General features: G+C 46.6%; 1 long non-coding RNA gene across 1 annotated transcript; it reads right to left on the bottom strand.

The window, feature by feature from the left end:
• Positions 1 to 417: 417 nt before the first annotated feature.
• On the bottom strand, positions 418 to 4,916 carry LOC147144191 (uncharacterized). The gene is made up of 3 exons (XR_015087853.1): positions 4,001 to 4,916; positions 1,962 to 2,116; positions 418 to 897 (listed from the first exon to the last, which is right to left on the bottom strand). It is a non-coding gene; the product is annotated as an uncharacterized LOC147144191 (long non-coding RNA).
• Positions 4,917 to 16,480: the final 11,564 nt, after the last annotated feature.

The following is a 16,480-nucleotide window of genomic DNA, read 5'->3' as shown; positions in this document are numbered from 1 at the left end:
CGAATCACCCTCTTAAAGGAACACTTGGATGAGCTTAATATTGGCACTTATATAAAAGGTTTGCATGTAAAAATGAAATCAGTACTAAAATGCTCCGCCCAAAAGACTCAGTAGTGATTTAAGGGCTTTTTTTTGTGATTAGATTTATGACAGATTGTGGGCTGGGCATGTTATTTTTTCGGTCCCAGCGGTCTATGTCACGGGAGGGAGGCAAGCGTGGTAATATTGCTTGCTTTGTCAGTTCTGTTGTCTAAAACGGCGACCGATTGCCACCAAAATTCAAATGCATATTACTACTCTTGTCCACTTCAACCTGTGAAAGTATAAAAGTGTTCTGCACAGTAGTTTGGATTTATTGACATCAAACGTGATGTCATCATTGTCACCTCCACAAAATCAAAATACCGTGGCGATCGCTTCTCCACTTACACAGGCTGAAGCGGACAAGAGCATGAATGCACATACGAACCCTGACTGCTACGCTAAACTCGTGTCAATTCTCAGGAGGCGACTAGCAGCGGGCAAACAATCAGGCAAGCATGGATCTTTATTCCGCCAAGTTGTTCCAAGTTGTCTCAGTCACGTAACGCTAATATTAAATGCACAAGTTAGCAAATGAATAAAATAAACAGACGTATTTGGAAATAGATACACGGCCGCGAAGGTTATAGAAACGTTGTTATGCGCTCCCGGCCTTAATGGGTTAAGACAAAAAAAAAGTAAAATAATAACAAGTTTAAAAAATACATACTTACTAGTGGGGCGGGTGGTCGACTGGTTAGCACGTCCGCCTCACAGTTCAGAGATCGTGGGTTCGATCCCGGCTCCGGCCTCCCTGTGTGGAGTTTGCATGTTGTCCCCGTGCCTGCGTGGGTTTTCTCCGGGTACTCCGGTTTCCTCCCACATTCCAAAAATATGCATGGTAAGTTAATTGGACTCTCTAAATTGCCCCTAGGTGTGATTGTGAGTGCGGATGTTTGTCTCTGTGTGCCCTGCGATTGGCTGGCAACCAATTCAGGGTGTCCCCCGCCCACTGCCCGAAGACAGCTGGGATAGGCTCCAGCACGCCCCACGACCCTTGTGAGGATAAGTGGTATCGATAATGGATGGATGGATGGATACTTGCAAGTGACTGATGCCGGGCAAGAAGTTGGATAAACATCGGTTTCGCATTTGACACACTACTACATACTGTCATTGAGAACGTCGTGCATGCTAAGAAAGGACAGGGCAATTTCATTTTTCGGCCGCAGGTGGCAGTAGCGTTTGGAAACTCAATGTCCTGCGGAGTGCAGATTTAATGTAAAAGCATTTGACGGTCGCTTTATAGGATCAGTAGCATGTTTGTATGATAAATTATACTAAACTTGGGGAGAAATGCACCCTAAATGAATACAAAATAGAAGAAGAGGCATGTTTATTCAATGTGGACCCTTTGAGAAGGAGAGGTACAAGGTGGTATAGTGGAATGATCATCTAACGCAGGGGATAAGTGTTAAAATATACAGTGAGAACAACTGGTGGCTGGCTGGTGAGCAGCAAGAATGTGGCGGTATGCCAAGTTGTGCTCTGTAGACAACATTTGTACAGATATTGATATAAATGTTCATCAGGAAAAGAAATGCATGTTGTTAAATAACATATCCTCAGAGCGTTGGTCAAGGATTGTGGGCATCTATTTTATTTTCAAATATGAATTAATGTTACGATTCTGTAAGCAGAATAAGGAACCCTGAAGTAGAGCTAATACAACTTCAGCAAATGAAGAATATTTTCTTCAATCAAGGGAGCATGACAACATCAGCAATATGAATAATAATAAACAAAAAACAATGTCAAGAAAATGTCAATGTAGAAAGTCTATGGACAGCAAACACAAGAACACTAAGATGGATGGGCCAAGCATGATGGAAGCTAGATGCCGAAAAGGGACGAAAACTTATAACTACTAAACAACTCACAACTAAATAATGGGCTGCACAGTGGACGAGTGGTTAGCACATCCACCTCACAGTCATGGGTTTGAATCCGGGCAACAGCCTTCCTGTGTGGAGTTGGCATGTTCTCCCCATGCCCGCGTGGGTTTTCTGCGGCAACTCCGGTTTCCTCACAAGTTCTAAAAACATGCGTGATAGGTTAATTGAACACTCGAAATTTTCCATGGGTGTGAATTGTAAATGTGAATGGTTGTTCGCAGAGCTGGGCAGTTGACCCTCCTTTGCCCGTCCAGCCGCGACCCTTTACCCTTCCGGCCGCGACCCCCCGGCCATATTTGTAAACATTGTCGCCCCCCCCCCCCCCCCCCAAAAAAAAATAAATAAAAAAATGTGCACAATGCTAACGGAAGAGGTTTGTTCAAAGACAATGAGCTGGCTAACTTACTATTCAACTATTCAAACCCGCTGCGGACACGCTTTAAACGCGGCACTTACTCACGTACTTACCCATGTAGTGTATGGACCTACTTTTCCAGGCGTAGTTATTCACCTTGTGATTTCCTCAGTGCACCGTGACGTGCGCGGAGTGATATAATTTCGAGTGTTATCAGTGATTCAACTCTTCTGTGAATGAATGAAAGAAGCTGAGCTCCGAGACTTCTCCAAGTTGTTAAGTTGTGAAAGACACAACAACCCAGCTGCGTGTACTTACTTACATTGCGAGCCATGGGGTTGGTTTTGTCGTATAATTTATTTGTCCAACAGACGACAAGTCTGCAAGCAACAAGTTACCTATTTTCCACACTCCCCTCCTTCACACTTCCCTGCCTTCAAATTAAAGCATGCCACCAAACCACTACACAGCAGGTTTGATACGGCGTATTTCCGGAAGTAGGGAAGTGCATGATGTGCCAGTATCATACTTGAGTGCTGCACGCAGCTTATTTTCATCCCGGACACAATTTGTTTTGAAAGAACACTAAAAAGAAGCCTTTCACCGAGTAGGCAGAGATTTACAAGCCTTACAAGCACATTACACGCATGAGGGCCGATTAGCGGGCCGGACTAAAATCCACTTCCGGCCATGCTTAGTCCAGCCATTTTTTTTAAAATTTGTCACCCCCCACCCCTCCGCCCCAAAAAATGGGCATCCGGCCAGGCTGGAGGGCCCAGGGACGGACTGCCCAGCTCTGGTTGTTCGTCTGTGTGCCCTGCGATTGGCTGGCGACCAGTTCAGAATGTCGCCTACCACCTGAAGTCAGCTGGCATAGGCTCCGGCATGTCTGCTTCTGATGAAAAGCGGTTCAGATAATGAGTGGATGTATAATTACTAGGGGTGTAACGGTTTTTGTATTCGTCCCGTACGGTCTCCGTACGGGCTTCACGGTTCGATGCACACACTTGTTACAGGTACCGGGATACGGCGCCAAGTAGCATTTGTGTTCACCTGAAATCAGGTTAAAGTGTTTAGACAAAAGGAGCCAGCGACACTTGTTGACTGTTGTTCGCCAGGTCTCATCGGCTATATTTATTTACACATTTCACAAAAAAACAAAGTACAATAATCAAACATGTATAATTACCTGCTCATCCCATCGTTATCCTGTATCATCCATTCTGTATTATAATTGTCCATCAAGACATTTACATACTTATTCAATTAACACATTTTTATACACATTACACAATACACGTTATCTGCAACATACTCAAAACCACAATATAGGTACACATCTTTGTACCTATGTACATTCAAATTCCTCAATCCGTCTGAATTAAAACTATTATGTGCACCTAAAGTGCATTTGTTCACATTAAGATGCTCAAGAAGCATCTATGGGACTAACACATAGCAAAAGTACACAGACACGTTAATACAATGACGACACACATCGCAAAGTAGACGCCATTACACTGCTCGACGTTCGGCAAACTCAAGGCGACGATACAAAGCGGCAATGTTTATCCTACACCTTACCGTGACTCAACAACCAAACAAAGCAATTGAACATACAACGTTGTTATAATATTGATTTATAAATACTTTATAAAGTTTTACCCACCTGAAATCAGGTTAAAGTGTTTAGACAAAAGCAGCCAGCGACAGTTGTTGACTGTTGTTCGCCAGGTCTCATCGGCTATGAGAAAATGGCTGCACGCATGCGCTCTAAACTACAGTCGCAGGTGACTCAGGCTTCCCAGTGGTCTTACACTGCCATCTATTGCCCAAATTGAGTACTCGTCGTCTGACACTTAAAACCAAAACAATGGGAAGACGATAGATTTTAAATAAAATACTATCAAGTCTTGACAAAATAAATAAAACATACATCACTGTGATCACACGCAGTGGGCATCACACAGTCATACAACGAATACGTCTGATGGGAGGAAAAAAAAAAAAAAGTCAACGCCTGATACCAAGCGACTGCTAGATTTGTTGTTCAACTGTGTGTCGGCATTGTTTGACCTCCGTGCGGTATGTTGCCGTTAACACTTCAAACATGCTGTAACGAATTGGGTTATCTGTGTTGTGGTCGGATTTGTGTTTTGCCGAGTTATGTTGTTTCTGAGGATAATGAATGCATAGCGCGGCTCGCTAGATGGGAAGGGGTGCAGGCGAGAGAGGAGGAGCGGAGGATGAAGGAGAGGGAGCCGTGAGACTTTGTGAACTTAACGGTTGTTGTACAGTATTGGCGTCAACTGCGGCCCACAGTAGCCGGTTGGACTAATAAAATGCGTTAATTAATTAAACTACATCTGATGGCGTGTTCTTGGAAGACGCTACAATGCTAACATATGTAAGACAGTTGCCGGGGGTAGAAAAAAGAAACACGCTCAACACCAACAACTTATGCCCGCTACTTTTAAACAGCCTGGAGAAGTGAAGTCAAAAAGTCAAGTCAAGCCAAATGTATTCATATAGCCCTTAATAACAAGAAAGTATCAAAGGGCTTCACATATGCACCAGATCATATACACGACATCCCCTGATCTTAACCCCCAGGAGGGCAAGGAAAAACTCAAAAAAACACATCTGGGGAAAAGTGAGAAACCTTGAGAAGGGACCAGAGATGGGGGAATCCCCCTTCCAGGACGATCAGGCTGCAATGGATGCCGAGTGGGCCACATTGAACACACATTATAGTACTATACCGTGTTGTTAAAGTGATGTGAAAGTTAATCAAACAAAGTGCTGCAGGAAGATGAAGTGAGCAGAGGCCCAATAGTCAATGTAGAAATCTCCATAGCAGCGCCTCCGAGGATGTGGTCAGCCTCCGATCTTGTAGCAGTTGTTGTTGGATCAAAACAGCAACCTCCAATTCGGTCGTCATCACCTAATTCCCAAGCCTGGGAAAAGGGGGCAGAAAAAGAATAGAAGTGGCAATAAAGGGGCCAAAACAAACAGTTCAACTAAATGCAGAGTCGTACAAATAAGTCTGAAGTCGTGTTTTAAACATTTCTACTGAGGTAGTGTCTCTAATATCCGTGGGTAGGGCATTCCAAAGCATCGGTGCCCGAATAGAAAACGCTCTAGAGAGCCTGCCATCTTCTTTTTGGCTCTCGGGATCACTAAAAGGCCGGCATTTTGTGACTGAAGGTTTCGGATCGGAACATATGGTATCACTAAGTTGACGAGATAGGAAGGTGCACGGCCGTGCAGTATTTTATAGGTAAGTAGCAAAACCTTGAAATCGCATCTCAAGTGGACTGGGAGCCAATGCAAATTGGCTAATATCAGAGTAATATTATCAAACTTTCTCGTCCTTGTCAAGAGTCTTGCTGCGGCATTTTGGACTAACTGCAGACTTTTAATACTAGCCATGGGAAGAACAGAGAGCAAAACGTTACAATAATCGAGGCGAGACGTAACAAACGCGTGGATTAAAATTTCTGCATCACTATTTGACAGAATTGGACAAATTTTAGCAATATTACGGAGATGGAAAAATGCGGTTCTAGTCGTATTCTTAATGTGCATTTGAAAAGACAGAGTTGGGTCGAATATAACACCAAGATTTTTGGTTGAATCACTTTGGGTAATAGTACATTTATCGTGTCTCAGAATGGTGTTCTTAAATAGGTGCCGATGACGAGCAGGGCCAATAATCAACATCTTGGTTTTATCGCAGTTAAAAAGCAAAAAATTGAGATACATCCATTGTTAAATCTCGGCAAGGCACGCTTCTAAATTACAGCAATTAGCCGGGTTTGTTATCTCGAGCGGCATATATAATTGGGTATCGTCAGCATAACAATGAAAACTAATGTTTAGATTTTTACGTGTAATATCACCAAGCGGAAGCATGTTGATGCTAAACAATAGGGGTCCTAGTACGGATCCCTGCCGGACTCCACATGTAACTTTACAAAACTCAGAAGTCGCATTGCCATGAATTACACAGTGCGTCCTTTCTGAGAGGTAAGATTTAAACCAAAAAAGTGCTGAGCCTGAGATGCCAACACATCCTTCAAGGCGTTCTAATAGTATGTTATGATCGACGGTGTCAAAAGCAGTACTAAGGTCAAGTAAGAGTAGTATTGATGAGGTGTCATAGTCGATAGCTAGGAGAAGATCATTAGTCACTTTAGCAAGAGCCGTCTCAGTAGAGTGATGGGCTTTAAATCCTGACTGAAGAATTTCAAATCGATTACTTGCGGCTATATAGTCACTAAGCTGTTGCGCTCCAACTTTTTCGAGAATTTTCGCAAAAAACGTGAGATTTGAAACCAGCCTATTATTACCAGGCCGGTTATAACTATTAGTTCTCAGGATCAAGGTTTGGCCGCTTAAACAGAGGTCGAATAACAGCAGTCTTAAAAGCTACTGGTACAGTGCCTGAGGTGAGTGATAAGTTAAGGATATTTAAGACAGAGGGTCCAAGGGTTGTAAACAATACTTTGATGAGTTTACCAGGAAGCGGGTCGAGCACGCAAGTTGTCTGTTTTGCCGCACCAACTAATTTTGTTAGGTTTTCAAGAGATACTATTTTAAAAAGAGATAGGGTTGTCAGACAGTTATCAGCCATAATACCCCTGCTAGCATCAGTATTCGCGGAATTCAACAGGGTTTTAGGAGCGGTGTCCTTAATCTCGTCCCGAATGCGCTCAATCTTCTGCGTAAAGAATTGCATGAAGTCATGGACTGAATGGGAGGAGCTATTGGAGGTCGGCAGCTGTTGCGTTAGTATTGCCACTGTATCAAATAAATATTTAGGATTGTTTTTATTTCGAACAATTAATCTGGAAAATATTTAGTTTTGGCTAAGGTGAGCGCTTCTTTGTATATTAGTAAGATATCGCACCATGCCTGATAGAAGACCTCAAGTTTAGTCGCACGCCATTTGCGCTCTAGCTTCCTACATGATTGTTGAAGTGAGCGGGTTTCTTCAGTAAATCACGGAGTAGGCCGTTTAGGACGAGTTTGAGGTCTTAATGGTGCTACGAAGTCAAGCGCATTTAACAGAGTAACATTAAAATCATTTGTGAAATTGGCAACGAACCAATATAGCTCAGAAACAAAGCAGTTGCCAGGGGCAGTAGCTAAGACAGCGCAGCGGTGGTTGAAGAACTAATATTTCAGCTGCTAAAGCTTTGATTGTGGTCAGGACAATGGTAATGAGACCGCACTTCAAATTTTATAAAGTAATGGTCAGACATAACAGTAGTATATGGTAATACTATTACATTTGAGCATGCTAAACCTTGGGTTAGTACCAAATCTAAAGTATGACCATTTTTATGCGTCATTTCGTCAATTATTTGCATGAAATCAAATCTCTATTTATCTATCTATCTATCTATCTATCTATCCATCTATCCATCTATCCATCCATCTATCCATCTATCCATCTATCCATCTATCCATCTATCTATCCATCCATCCATCCATCCATCCATCCATCCATCCATCCATCCAGCCATCCAGCCATCCATCCATCCATCTATCTATCTATCTATCATCTATCTATCTATCTATCTATCTATCTATCTAAAACTATCAATTATTGTCTGAAACGGCGCTGTAAGTGGTTCCGACGGGAGAGTCATATGAATGTTAAAGTCACCCATAATCACTGTATTATCTGCATGAGTTACCAAATCAGCTGAGAACTCATCTAAAAATCCAGCGTACGAGCCGGGGGGACGGTAAATAACTGCGAGAAAAAAACGTCAATGAGGCTGTAGATCACATAATGAGCACTTCAAATGTTTTAAAGGCATCGCTAGAATGCGGGCTAAGTTTGAGATCAGATTCATAAAGCCAACCTCTGGGATGTTTTTTTTCCCTTCATTACCTTCAGTTTTTTTTTTCTTTTTTTATACGCACTATAATTTTATATTAGTAATTACTGAAGCAATCGGCATATACATAGCAACATCCATATGCTTTAGTCTAGTCAAACGTTTATCAAACCTGCTGGAGCCCTGTTACAATGTTCCATCCCGGGCGCATATAAGCGAGACTGTGGTCCCTGTCATATACAATCGCACAAGAACCGTGGTGGAGCATGAGCTGTCCTCTGCTGCTCTTATAATGAAGTTAAAGTTACTAGTTGGCAAGTGCTACCTGATTTTATTTGCGACCTCATTCCATTCATACAAGAAAGGGTGTTTTCCTGGGTTTAATCTTTTTTCATCATTATTATTATTATTTATGAACAAATTTTTATGATTTTTTTATTCTATTTTGTGCTTTTATAACAGGGAATGTTTTTGCTTTATAGCAAATTGAATTGTAGCTTGCTCTCTGTTAAAACTAAATTAAAAATAAACAACCTAGTCTTATGCATTTGAGACTTATTGTTGTACCGAATCCGTACCGAACCGTGACCCCCATACAGAGGCACGTATCAAACCGTGACTTTTGTGAACCGTTACACCCCTAATAATTACCGACCTGTATCTAACTTACCGTTTTTCAAGGGGAAGTCAAACCAAACATGTTTTTTTTCAGGACTATGTTCTCTGCAGGCACACTAGTTACAAAGTCCAAAATACAAAGCCCTTGCGCCAATGCTCGGATGTATGGTTTTGAATCTAGTGTCCCAATTAAGACTGAGCGATTTGGAGGATGACCAAATGAAACGCCAGCTTGAAGTTGAACGGCAGCAGTATCGTGAGACGATGCCACAGCTTGACGCCACACGACAGCAAAACAGTGAGGTGACTGCACAGCTGGGGGCAACCACTGAACGTCTAAACACAGTGGAAGCCCGACATGTTGATGTGACAGCACAACGTGATGAGGCCCGAGCCCTCAAGGCCAACTCCCCAGCTGATGACACTGACTCTGACGAAGGTGCACCCTCTGACGACGCTGTCCTGACCCAGAAAAATCGCGAATTAACGGAAGCCCTCGCTTCCTACGAAGACACAAATCGCAAACAAGAGAAGCTGTTACGTGCTGCCGCTACAGAAATTACCAGACTGAAGTCTGACATGACCAAATTGGCTGAAAGACCCTCCAAAGACCAATTGCGACAGGTTGAAGCCGAACACAAGCGTGCTCGTTTGTTGCTGGACCAAGCGTCCGACCAAATTACTGGTCTCCAACAACAAGTTCAAACCCTTCAACAGGAACACGCTACAGACGTGGACTGTTCGTATGACCTCAAAACGCAATTGGCATTGGCTGAAACTAAGTATAACCTCCTGCAACAGTGTCATCGGAACCAGGAAGCCGAGTTAGCGCAGGCAAAACACGAGCTACAGCGCTCACAGCAGTTAAATGCTGCCTGTGGCGCTCCCCTGAATGACCACCATCCAGGGCCCCGACCTCCTGAACCCGTAATGACTGCCCCACCTTTGAAAACATCGCCAGGGTTGGAGCCGGAAACCACATGGAACACACCACGTTCCCTTGGGCCAAGCGTCACAAACGCTAGCGCCCGCACGAGACTCAATGCCGCCACCCGCTGTAACCTCCAGCCACAGTTCAGCGCCTACTCCGCAACGTGGAGTGCGCACGAGTGTGCCCTGGAAGGATCTAGACAAATTGGCACGTAACATCCAGAAATTTGAACCTGGATCAGCGCGTTCCATCAGCTCGTCAGAGTACCTTAAAGTTGACTACTACTTACAGTGTTTCCATATGGCTAACCTTGACGACAAGCTCTATCTAATTAAGATGACTTCTAGTCGAGCAGTCAACGACTCCTTGAGCGACAACCCGCTCACGTGTTAGCCGACCCGAACGCTTTACACAGAGCAATGGCCCGCGAATTCTATGACTCTCCCAGTGCGGCCGGCATGGCAGCAGCCTTGCCCGTAAAACAAGGGAAGCAAGAGCCCCCCCGAGTCTATTATGGCCGCCTGCGCAACGTCTATTTTGGGGCTTGCAACCAACCCGACATGGAAGAAGATCCAAGCTTCAAAACACTGTTTGTAGAGAACATCCATCCAGATCCCAGCCATTACCTGGGGTTGCCGTTGTGTCCCCAGACACGAACCAGTTCTCAGCTACGCGATCCAGCCGCAAGAGGCTTCGCAAAGCTCAGGACCAGAACCCCCAAAACAGCCGACGCTGTTGTCTACCGACTCCAAAAACTTTAGAGGTAAACCTAATTCGCGGTCATATTCGAAACGCGACAAAACTGAATGTGAATTGGCTCCGTCAGGTGCTCCTCGAGAGTCCCGGACACGACCGGACGACTCGGCAAACAAGAACTTATGCGCTAACAAGTCTGACTTCCCTTTTGCTGCCAAGTTGTGCCGTTTTCCGCTGAACACGGAGCCTCCATCTGCAGTCACTGCAATGGGCATGTGCGCCTTGGACTTCCAGTGGGGGCAGCACTTGCTGACCCACTATTTCTTGGTAGTACCTGATGCACCCCACACCATCTTCATTGGTGGGGACTTGCTCGTGCGTCTCGTGGTCCAGGTAGACACCATTAATAACGTCTTGTGGACCCTCACCACGTCTGAACCTTGGGCTTGTGTACCCAGTCTTTCGAACATGAAGTCCGGGCAAACCATCCCGGACGCTTGTGAAGTTCTCAACGAGGATTAAGTAATTGCCCCAGCTGCAACCATCAACATTCCCATCCACTTGGTTGCGCGAGCAAACCAGTCTTTGGCTAGTTGCTCCGCCTTCTTTCAGCCCTCACCTGAGTCCTTGGAAGCCACCCCCATTGTGGATACATCTATCACCACGCTCATCTTGGTCCACAATCTCAGACCACACAACATCCATATACCAAAAGAAACGAGGCTGGGCCTACTCATCTGCACTGACTTTCACGATTTCACCCTCACAGTTCCTGTGGTGAGCCACGTTCCGCCCAACTCATTTCCAACTGAGTGCGTGGACGGCAGACAACTCACTTGGTCGTCTCGAATCATTACTGTCAGCCCAATAGGTCCTAAAAGTGATGAAGACATCATCAGATTAAACCTAGCTGCAGACCAACAGCTAGTGGTCCACACGCTCAGTGCGCTGCCGCTAGAGCCATCGAACTCAGTGCCTGCGGAGCCCACTTCAGCCGGCGACTCCCTCAGATGAGTGCCCCCAACCATATCCGGAATTTGAGGCACACCTCCAAGAGATCTTGCTTAGCGCTGATGTGCTACAATCCGATCTGGATCGTCAACGCTTGCGTGCGGTCCTCATGAAATATACTTCCTCTTTTGCTAAGGACTCCCTGGACTGTGGTCTGCCGGACCTGCATGTGGTCCACATTCCTACACAGCCCGGAGCTCCGCCGACATTTGTACAACAGTACAAAATCCCCATAGCCTCCTACAAACCGGTGCAGGAGACTATAGATGCCATGCTGGAGAGGGGCATAATCCGCCCATGCAACAGCACATACTCTGCTCCACTATGGCCGGTCTTGAAGCCAAGTGGCAAGTGGAGACCAACAATCGACGACCGCAAGTTGAACCAACAGGTTCCTCTTTCGTGATGGCCCATGACGCAACTTGAATAAGAACCTTCAAAAGTGCGAAACGCGAAATTTTTTTACCACCATTGATGTGGCTTTGGGTTTCGGGACGATCCCAGTTGACCCCAAAGATCAACATAAATTGGCGTTCACATTCGCGAACAAACAATACACTTCCACTAGGTGCCCATTCGGCAACGACAACTCACCTGCCGAATTCAACATTTTCCTCAATAAGGCATGCCCTGATGCCGCCGCCAGGGGCAACCTCATTTATGTCATTTATGTCGATGACGTGAGCATGACGAGTCCCTCTTTGGAGGACCACCTTGCGGAAGTCGACCATGTGCTTGGACAGCTGTCTGCAGTTGGCGCCAAACTGTCCCTCTTGAAAGGACAGGCACAAAGGTCAACTATGTGGGGCTCTTGGTTGTGCCAAACAGGATTGAACCACAATCCAGTCGCATTCAAGGCCTTCTTGACATCAAAGCCCCCACTGATGTGTCAAAACTTCGTAGCTTTCTTGGCGTGTGCAACTACTCCCGCCAGTTCATTGAGCACTTAGCACGCCCTCTCACTAACCTTCTCAAAAAGGACACGCCTTTCATCTGGGGTATCGACCAAGAGGAAACCATGAACACGCTGAAACAGAAGTTATGCTCGGCCCCATGCCTTGCATACCCTGACAGCGACAAATAATTCTTCCTGGAAGTAGGCTTCTCGGACTATTGTTTGAGCGCAGGCTTATACCAAAACCACGACCATGACAAACGTGTCATTGCGTACACCAGCAAAACGCTCAACGGTCCCGAGTTAAAATACTCAGACTGCGAAAAAGCCTTGCTGTCTACGGTCTGGGCAGTCAAACACTTCTCGAACTACATTGGTTATCAAAAGGTCACCATTGATACAAACCATCACTCGGTCACCTCTCTCAACAACCAACGCATTAGGGACAAATGCGCGCATTGCCGGATGGCTTATGGCTCTACAAAGCTACGACGATTGGGTCCGCTACGCAAAAAACTCCAAGCTATCGTTAGGTTCCGACTTAGCGATCTGCCAAAACTGTTTGTCGACCGATGACACACCGCCAACAAACATAGACACGCCAATGCCCGAGTTCACGCGCCACCATTACTTCGGCGAGCATATCTGCCAAGATATGCACATGGCCTATGTGGATGGCTGCTCTTACCATCAGCAAGCCTAGCTGCAAGCTGGGGTGGGCATCGCTTGGGTTAATGATGCAAACCACTTCAATTCCAATTGGGCCCCTATTCCTCACAATATGCGGAAATACCTGGAATCCTAATCACAATGAAATTGGCAATTGAACATAAAATCACGGTTCTGGTCATTTGCACGGACTCAAACTATGCCCGCCTCGCCTTCACCTGCCACTTGCCGACACATCACATCAGAAAGGAAACCCGTCAAACACCGTGATCTCATTCTGACATGCGACCACCAAGTCTTGGAAAATGACATGCACGTATACTGGACACTCAAAAGTCCTGGGACAGGACAAGTACTTCAACGATCTAACTGATACATTGGCCAAACAAGGGGCCCTAAACGGTACCCCATGGCGTTTTGACGCGTTGCAGCTTCCCACCCTACCCACTCTGGAAGTCCTGGTTCTCACTCGACATCGCGCCGCATCCACCGCGTCCGCCGCATCCACCGCGTCCGCCGCGTCCGCCGCTGTTGCACAAAATAGTGACGGTGATTCGTCTAACCAATCCGTCGCCTGTATTCCAACAGTTTAAACGAGAGACCTGATTGCCCTACAGTCCAATGACTCTACGCTGCGTAAAATTGTCAGCTACCCTGTCGCCAACCTCCGTCTCGGCAAACGATCCGACCGCTGACGGTGATTTAAAATGTCTTTTTGCTCGCATTGACAGGCTACGTCTAGTAAAAGGCCTTCTCGTTCATGACTCCGGCAACCACGCTTGCCTTCGTTTCGTGGTCCCGCGGTGCCAAATGGGGGGTCTTGCTAGAGTATGCCCACGACGCGCCTTATGCAGGACACCGCGGAGTCAGAGTCACGGTCACAGCACTACAACAAGTGGCATACTGGCCCGGCATACACAATGATGTAGCAGCATATATCAAAGGATGCCTGGTATGCTACCAGTTTCAACCGTCAAACCCGAACCACAGAGCACCACTCCAACAAAGGGGGGGTCATATTCCCTTGGTCTGACCTCCAGATTGATTGGGTGAGGCCACTAACCAGGTCACTGCGAGGTAACAAATACTTCCTCACAGTGGTCTGCGCGTTTACAAAGTGGGTAGAATGCCTACCCGCTCCCAATGACACTGCCCAGACTACCGCATGCCTGCTGATGAATCATGTGTTCTCCCGATACGGGCTTCCATCGCGGGTCAACTCGGACAGGGGAAGCCACTTCACAGCCGAGGTGATGCAACAGCTCTGGCAACTCCTCGGTATCAAAGCCCAACTGCACATTAGCCACCACCCACTGCCATCAGGACAGGTGGAGCGAGCTAATCGCACAGTAGTAAGCCTGTTAAAGAAAATTGTGACTACCAATCACCGGGACTGGAACGCCAAACTCCTACTGGTCCTCATGGCCATCCGTGCCACACCACATGAGTCCACGGGAGTGTCCCCTTTTAAAAAAGATGACAGGACGGCGAAAGACCCTTCCTCTGCACCTTCTGTACAAGCCGGGTGAGGCAAACTTAGCCACCACCTGCACAACCTCCCAATACATGGACAACTTGCAGGCCCACCTCAGAACCACATTCGCTTCTGCTCAACAACGGCTAGAGAAAAGTGCAGAAGGCCAAAAGACATACTACGACCGGAAAACCTTATAAACTGAGTTCCAAGTAGGTGGTCGGGTGTGGTACTACTTGTTCGTGCAACCCAGTGCTAACACTCCGCGTACTCACAAGGGGTTCACCCGCAAGTTCCTGCCCCGCTGGGCCGGACCATATGAAATCATCGACAAACTGTCACCAGTCGCCTACCAGATAAAAATGAATCAAGGGCACAAAGGCGCCATCCTAAAATGGGTCGACCGAAATCAAATCAAGCGTCATCACGGTCTCGAGCGTTACGGTCAGGGACCACACGATCACCAAAGTCATAGTCCAGGCTACGTCAACGAAGGGGGGTGCACCTCAAACACCGACCCCAAGATGACTCCTGACTCAACGACTGATGGACTAGCCCACCAGGACGACAATCAGACTACGGATGACGAGCTACTGTCGCCGACGGCGCAAAGGGGGGTTACTCCCACGACGCCCTCTGGCCAAGAACTAACTTGATCTAATCTTAGTAGCATGACGACATAGGGTTGACCAACCGGCACGCCTTCCATCTCGTTACTCGGAAATAATGCTGCTGATGATCCCGGTGTTGTGCATGACCACGGTAGTGGGCAACCAGAAACGGTTGAGTCTGGAGCCGATCATATCAACCAGGCCTGATCATGACAAATTGACGAACACACACCCAATGAGCGTTAGTTCGATTTGAACCACTAGCTGTGTACGAAAACACATTCCGCGGACTCCCGTCACCAGATGAGCTGGAGCGACGTGGTCCTGAAATGACTCTCGACACAACTCACATGCTGCAACCACTGAAAACTTTGTAGTGACCCAATCCGACCTTAGTAGGGTCCTCCTTTACCGAGGACGATTCGTAGGGGGACTACCCCTTTGCTACCGTCCCAATCGGAAGCCTATTTAGCATAGGAACCTCAACCAGTAACGCTGTTAGCTTAAACACGGTCACGAAACAAATAAGGGAACTGCAAGGAGAGGTACCCGATGCGATTTGACCAAACAGGGTACTAGTCTATGATCGTTAGGCAAAACACTGAAAGGTACTAGTCTAGTCCTCAATACTCACAGCAAAATGCTAAACAGATTATGCTAACACCCAAAACGTCGCCATGCTGATTATTGACATGCTGCGTGAAACCAGTTCGTCCCTGGAAAGCTTAACATTGGAAAGGAGTCCCCTTTTATTTGATACCCCTTAGCTTAGTCCGAGACATTCTCTCGAAGGCCCTGTCTGGCCCTCTCAGTCCCATACAGGCCCCTGCACCATCATTCACCCAGTCTTGGTCCACTGTCGATACTGCCTTGATCGGTCTCGTTAGCCTCGGGTACTGCATGACCTTCGGCATAGCTTACCTGTTTTATAAGAGGACCCAAACACTTAGCGCCCTTATCGAACAGTGTTGTGGCCATCGGCCTAGAACATTCCACCGGAATAGAATGTCCCAACCTGGGGGTGAACCGGGTGGCCCTGAGGAGATCCTCCTCGACCTCCACAGCCCTGCTTCGCCTCAGCGTCATTGTAAAATAACGTTGTAGCTACGAGTCGCTTCTATTCCATGTTGTTTTTTTTTGAGAATGGTCTCTTCTTTCCCTCTTCATCGCACGCTTCTTCGTTTGCCACATATCACCTTAGATTACCCCTTAGTGGTAGGATACCCCACATATCGTAGATGAGCGTACTTGCATGCGCTACCTCGGGCTCATGCCCCTCACCAGATTAGATGTGACCTGCCGGAGCCAAAGGAAGACCAACGCATGGTCTTTCCCTTTCAACTCCAGATAGCGTGGAGGTGCTGTCTCAGCACAGGGGTTACAACAAGGCCA

This window comes from Filicampus tigris, chromosome 8, assembly GCF_054856515.1.
Source record: "Filicampus tigris isolate MCC_2025a chromosome 8, RoL_Ftig_1.0, whole genome shotgun sequence".
Lineage (NCBI taxonomy): Eukaryota > Metazoa > Chordata > Actinopteri > Syngnathiformes > Syngnathidae > Filicampus > Filicampus tigris.
Note: the sequence above shows the minus strand (reverse complement) of the source record. Positions and strands in the feature narration are given on the sequence as shown.